General features: G+C 50.8%; 1 long non-coding RNA gene across 1 annotated transcript; it reads right to left on the minus strand.

The window, feature by feature from the left end:
- Positions 1 to 4,526: 4,526 nt before the first annotated feature.
- On the minus strand, positions 4,527 to 6,557 carry LOC141935824 (uncharacterized). The gene is made up of 3 exons (XR_012626637.1): positions 6,449 to 6,557; positions 5,753 to 5,860; positions 4,527 to 4,576 (listed from the first exon to the last, which is right to left on the minus strand). It is a non-coding gene; the product is annotated as an uncharacterized LOC141935824 (long non-coding RNA).
- Between the last annotated feature and the right edge of the window lie 340 nt (positions 6,558 to 6,897).

Genomic DNA, 6,897 nt, shown 5'->3' on the forward strand with positions numbered 1-6,897 from the left:
TAGAGCCACGATACCTAATGTTTTGTTATATCATTATATGGACGACATCTTGGTGGCCACACAACATCACGAGGTCATGGAGAAAGCTACAGACATTGTCACAGCTGCTGTCAACTCGGCAGGCCTCTGTATTGCGCTGGAAAAAATTCAAAAAATATCACCTTGGAAGTACTTAGGTTGGCGCATCAGGGCTCAGACTATAGTTCCTTAACCCTTACAGATACAGACAGACACTAGAAACTTGCATGATGTACAGAAATTGTTGGGAACAATCAATTGGGTCCGATTAGCTACCAATTAGCGCGCGCTGATAAGAACTCTGAAGCATAGCAACCAATCAATTTAACACACGCATCTTCTGATTTTCTATAAAAATGAGTATTACATGTAATAAAGTGAGAAGAACTTTGCTTGCATCAAGCCTGTCTCCCGTCTCTCAATCGCGGCACATGACATCACATGGTATGAAATACTCCAATGAAAATTAACTCCATCCTGGTCAAAACTGGGACACTGGACGTGGAGGCCGGGCTGGAGGCAGGCGGGCCAGGCGTTTGTCCGGGCTGGCGAGGGCCAGGCCCCTGTGTTACTGATTTGGTATGTTATTGATTTAATATAGATTAGTATTAATTTGTTTAGTTTTAATAGGAATATAGAAGATATTTAGTAAAAATCATATGCTGCATTTGCACTCTATACAGGAACCAAGGCTACTACGAACTCCCTTGTACAGCCCTGTACCAAGGCCGAAAGAACTGGTCAGAATCACCTAGTAGGAACATTTAGAACTATAGATAACAGGCTTACGATTCAAGATAATCTTACATATAAGGTATTTAATAACCTGAAAGAATGCAGAGAGATGTCAGAATCCAAATTAATGGGAAAATGGGGAAATCGGCTGAAGCAACATGTAAGTTTAAGCCAAGAAACAGTGTCCTCAAGCAATAGGTAATTCCGACAGGGGGAGATCGCGACCACCGACTCATTAACCACCTACTCGCATTACACCCCAGACCCATTTCCAGGTGTTTCTGGACTCTACTGCGCAGAATCGGAAATAGGAGGAGAGTATGATAATGATTTCCAGGAATTGTTATGTTTATGCATGAATACTTAATGACTATGTATGAATGAGTTCTAGATAAGATGTATGATTTTGGTGCATGGTGTGCGTCGTTGGTGAAAGGATTCACCCGCGCACCCGGCCGTCAATAAAGAAGTGTCTGCTTATCTACATCAAATTGGTGTTGATAAGTTTTATTCCGAGTTTTTCGGTAACAGTTTCTGGCGACCCAGATGGGATCTCGCTGAGAGAGACCGGAGGAGTCGGGGACCTGATTGGTTCCAGCCGGCACCGAGGATTTCTCGGGGATACCCATCGATCCCCGATCCGTAAGGCTCTTCGCGACGTTCCCTGGATTTTGGTAAGACACTTCTTTTGTACTAGGAGTGGGTTAGAGTCCTACCCTTGGAAAGTGGGTTAGAGTCCCACCTGGGAGTGGGTTAGAGTCCCACACAGTGGGTTAGAGTCCCACTGTATAAGTCTGCCTGTCAGACGCGGCGAAAGCTGCGCAGGGTTGGACTAAAGGATCCTAGTGGAATTGGAAGCCTAGGCGTCTGCCCGTAAGGCATAAGTGAAAGCTATTGCAGGGTTGGACAATAGTGGAATGTATGGAATTTGGAGTAATGAAAACCTATATGCTATAGTGTTTTCGATGATATGATAAGGACTCGAGTTGTGGAATTTTATGTTTGTTTAATAGTATACCGGGTTAAGATTAATGGTTGTATAGTGATACGTTATATTCCTGCGTTTAAAGTAATAATTGTGAGGGGGTGTGTGTGTGAGCTTGAGACGTACAAATAAGTACGAAGCGAGTGTGGAGTTCGGATCCGCGGTTCTGTTATCTTGTGAGAGGTGCAGCCGGCGAAGAATGAAGCGGCAGATTTGAGTGATTGTATATTATACTGTGAGTGAGTAACCATGGCATCTAAGTTAACTCATTTGTTTAAAAGTGTGGGCAATTTGGCTGCAAATGATAAAATTCCGAAAAACTCCCCGTTAGGATGTTTATTGGCACACTGGGGAGATTTACATGAGGATTTACGAAAAAGTCAGATGATTGAATATTGTAATCATTGGTGGCCTTTGTATACACTGGAGAGTCAGGAGAAATGGCCTGTGCATGGGACATTGAATTATGACACCATCCTGCAGTTAATGCTGTTCTGCAGGAGGGAAGGAAAATGGAGTTGTTATAAGTAGATTTCTCAAATTGATGTGAGTCAGAGCCAATCAAAATTTCAACTGTTTATTTAGCAAGCGGCAACAAGCAAAACAGCGCTGGGCGGCCGAGGAGTCCTTGCTCCACCAACGGCGCGCGCTCACTTCCCGAGGGTCCGTCTTTTTTATATCCTCCGCCTTCCGGTATCGGGTCTCTCTGAGAGGTGTACCCTGCGTCTGCGCACTTTGCAGCTAGGGGGTCGCTCCATCCGGGTCTTCCTCACGTCACCAACTCCTCGTATTTCCTGCTTTCCTGAGAGTGGCTCACAAAGCTTTTGTTTATATCTTACAGAATATAGACACTACCCCCTTTTTTTTCTTCTTCTTCTCCCCTTTGTCTTTCTCCCCTTTGTCCTTCTTCCCTTTCTCCCTCTTTTCAGTCTTTTGCATAGTAGGAGTCCTTGCTTCAGCATTTCAACTTAGATAAGCACTTGCAGTCAGTTAGTCGTTACACAGTGTAATAGTTAAGATTAAGCTTAGGCTTACATAGTTTATGGAATAACATGTCACGAGCTCCCAGTATCTTTAATGGAATTTGATGAACAAACAGTTTACTGTCTATCACAGGAGTGAAGTACCATATGTAGATTTATTCTTTTATTTAAGACAAAGAATGGATTGGCAGGAAGAATGTAAGATAACTAGTAAAGATAATTTGGTAATGGCCATGACTTCTGATGATAAGAAGGTGAAAAAGTGTTGTTCTGAATGTAACCATGAAAAGGAGTGTTTAAAGAAAATAACTCCCAAAGAGGATGAAGGACCAGAGTTAGATATATCCCCTCTTAGGAGAGAAAGGAATCAATAGCCAAGAGAACAAGGAACAGGTGGGGGAACCAGACAGTAGCGGAATAGAGGATGTGGGGGAAGGACCATCAGACATTGTAATGTATACCCCTATTTCTCGGAGAACTCAACAGCCAACACAAACAATTGCTCCCCTGCCGCAGGGTGTTGGAAATGTTGGGCCAGTATATGTGAAAGTGCCTTTTTCTGTCACAGACTTGATGGCTTGAAGGCAGGGAGCAGGGATATGTAGAGAAGATCCTGAACGGGTTGGCACAGTGGTAGAGTTGCTCCAGTGGACAGTCCGGCTGTTCAGGTGGGAGGGACGGTGCTGGTGGTTGGGATCCCGAAGTTTTGGTGAGGCGCCTGCAGAGAGAGGAGACTGCTGAGGCCTGATTGAGGGCGGGTGCGAGGGTGTGGGGCAGCACTGGGCACCCCGTGGAGTGTGGGCACCCAGCTGCACGTGGGAGCCGTGGGCACAGAGAGCTCTGTGCAGAAAATGGGGTGCCCCTCACCCCTCGGCTGGGGCTCTGCTGGCCTGCCCTGGGCTCATCTCCTCTCCGCCCTCACCATCCTGACCTGGCTGCTCTGCACGTGCCGGGAAGGAGACCTGACCCCAGCAGAGCGAGGGGACCAGAGCTGGGCACGGCCCTGCGCGGCCAGGAGAGCCTCCTGTTCTCCTGGCTCCTGGTGCTGCCAGAGACCAGCACGCGGCTCCCCTGCCCGTCCCTGCCCAGACAAGGGGCAGCCTCGGCTCTCAGGGAGGGGAGGGGCCCTCCATCCTCTCTTCAGAACACTTATCCAAAGAGATGCAGACCTCTGCACAGACAAAACCCCTGGGGGCCTGTGCTGAGAACACGCACGCTGGCAGCATTTGGGCGCAGATGGGACAGACCGACCCTCCTGCTCCAAAGCCAGGCTGAGAGCTGGGAAGGTTCATCATCACGGTCTGAGCTGCCGGGACACCTTGGCCGAGGGGAACATGTGGGGTTTACAGCTTCGCCTAATACGGTGATTTCCGCTGGGAGGTTCACTGGCAGGGAGATGTCACTATTGCGCTGCTCCTTTTCCATGGCAACGCCCTTCCTCACTGCTCTTCTTCCTGACCTTGCCCTGCCTACCTCTGTCACTGGGTCTGCTCTTGCTGGGGGAGGGTTGCTTTTAAGTAACACTTGCAACAGGAAGAAGGGGGTTCAGAAAATAGTGCCCATGAATTGAGAGGGCAGTTCCAACTTCTTGCAGCAGAAATCTCAGTAGAGTTTGGCCAGTGACTAACTCGGCACTCCAGAATACCCCACCTCTACATGCTTCACGGCTAATAGAACAGCCATCTGAGACAGAAGTTTGCCAACACTCACCATTTTAACTTCATGCACACATGGATCACACAGAAGGAGATCACGGAAGCCAGAATGAAGCCCAGACCACGCAGGGCCTCTGTTACGATGTACATCCAGGGATTTTTATGATCCGTGGCATTTGGTCTACTCTTGCCGTCCGTTCCTGGAGGAACAATTCTGTGCGTTAGTGTGTCCCGCACATGACTCGTCATCTCACAGGAGGTCTGACATGGCCAGGGCCAGTTCCTTCTCCCTTTGTCAGCAACTCTGAGCCAGTGACTGTCCTGGGGCTGTGATGTTTCCTTGGTTTCAGCAGAAGAAAGGCAACTCCCAAAGCCATTGCACATCAATGCACTCTGGAGCGTCCCTTTCTCCTCTCAGCTTTGCCTACACTCTGGGGTGGCCATAATTGAGTTTTCCCAGTGTCAGGGGTTCCTCCCCTTTCTTGGTCACCTTTCCCATCTGCGCACAATTCCTTTGGCGCTTGCCCACCGTCAGTCTCCGAGGCTTGCTAGTGCTGCTGCACGGAGGCTCCCTCTGGCCCTTTGGGACAAGTCGTCCCTCTGAACTGAAGTCATCGGGCCAGATGGAGAGCGTGTGGGGGAGCACAGCAATCGCCCCTTTGAGCGAGAGGGACAGAAAACATCCCTGCATCAGGGCGCGCCCCCCCAGCTCTCCCTCCCCAGCCCAGCACCCACAGCCCGAGGGGACAGACTCGGGCCCTCTTGGGAGAGGCCTGAGCCTCGCTCTCCCACTTCGCCTTTTCTCCAGTGTGGGTACTGCTCACGTGCCTCCAGTTTTCAGCACTGCCAAGAGTCAGAGAAAGGTAATGCCTCAGACAAAGATCATGGCTCAGGCATAGAGGGTGCGGAAGGATGGGGCAGGTTCCCTCTAAGCCTGTGCCTGATCTGTCAGTGCACCCCTTTGGCCCTCAGGTCACAGCAGGGATCCCCCTCTGCTGTGCCTGGGGCCTCCAGGCACTCACAGCAAGCTCTGGGATGCAGGTGTTGCGGGAGGCCCATTTGATTAAGAGTCACATTTCCCACTGTCTGCTGAGCGTGTCTGAGATGCTCTTGCTCACCAACTGGCAAAGTCCTGAAATTCCTGTGATGGGCTGTGCTGGGAGGTGAGCGTCTTTCTGCATCCACAGAGGGTTACGAGTGTGTGTGTCTCTGGCAAAAAACTCCACCCCCCGGCTTCTTTTAAAACACTTGCTCTGCACTAACAGTTGTGGGTTGTGCTGCTGACAGGGTGTGCAGTAGCGGGCACTGGGGGCAGAGCCTGCAGACAGGGAGAGGTTTGGATGTATGACACTGGGAGAACAAAGGACAGCAATTACCTGCCACGCCCGTTGATTGCATTGCCCCTGTTCTTTCGTCAGAGGCTGGCGCTGCCTGGCTGCCTCCTTCCCGAAATGCCTCCTTCTCCACAGGTTCACCGTTCATCCCTTTAGAAAGAAAGAAGGTCAGATTAAGTCAAAGGAACTGTTCCCCTTCAGGAAGATGACGTCTTCCAAGAGCAGTACTTCCCAAAATACATTCACAATGCTAAGGATCTGAAGCTGGGGTTGCTCCGACCCTGGCCAGGGCAGACCTGCAGCCCTGGCAGTGTCTGCTGCTCTCAGCGGCCCCCAGCTGCCTGCGCATCCTCTGCGCTCTCCCCTCCGGGGACTGGCAGGGTGCTGCCCTCTCAGCACTGAGCAGCCATCAGCTCCTCAGCAAGTCCCTCACCCACTCAAGGCGTGAGTCCCACCAGCTCCTGCCAGCTGGACACCACCGTCTGCCCAGAACAGCTTTGGCCCCACTAAGGCTGTAACTGGGGCAGCAGCTGTTCCTGGGGCTCGGCTGGAACCCCAACTGCCACCAGAGACTCGACCATGTCTGCAGCTCGCCAGCGCCCACAAGGCCTGAAACTGAGCGTCGCTGCAGTGAGGCTCTGAGAGGCCCCTTCCCACTGTGCAGGCTACGGCTTGTCCATCCACGCATCTAAAACCTCAGCTTGACAAGGCTTCTGCTTAACAGGGACAGACACCCACCGTGGGCTCGGGTGGTCCTGACAAGCTCCTTCAGAATTCTCTGCATGACTTCTGAGGTCCACTGGGAGGGTTTTCCTGTTTGAGAGATGTACTTTGCTCTTTGAGGACCTGAATGGAAAGTCCAAAGTTAAATTTCTCACAAATACAATATTGAAAACAAGTGTGTCGTCTGTGGAGTCAGCCAAGAAAACTCGCCCCTGCGACGCCAGGGAAGTGCCAGCGCAGGATCCGGATGAGGAGCTGGAAAAGCCCTCCCTGTACCCACATCTGCAACCAAACACCCACGAGAATTTCCATCATACACCGTCATGACCGAGCAGCAGAACATACGAGCGGATCACGCAATGGCACGGCACACACAGTGCAGGTCCACGTTCTCAGAGCCGCGAGAGACGCCTCGCTCACATCTGGGCTTTGAGCCGGCGGCTCTCAGAGGAATTCAAAAGCCG

Source organism: Strix uralensis, chromosome 28, assembly GCF_047716275.1.
Source record: "Strix uralensis isolate ZFMK-TIS-50842 chromosome 28, bStrUra1, whole genome shotgun sequence".
NCBI classification, from domain to species: Eukaryota; Metazoa; Chordata; class Aves; order Strigiformes; family Strigidae; genus Strix; species Strix uralensis.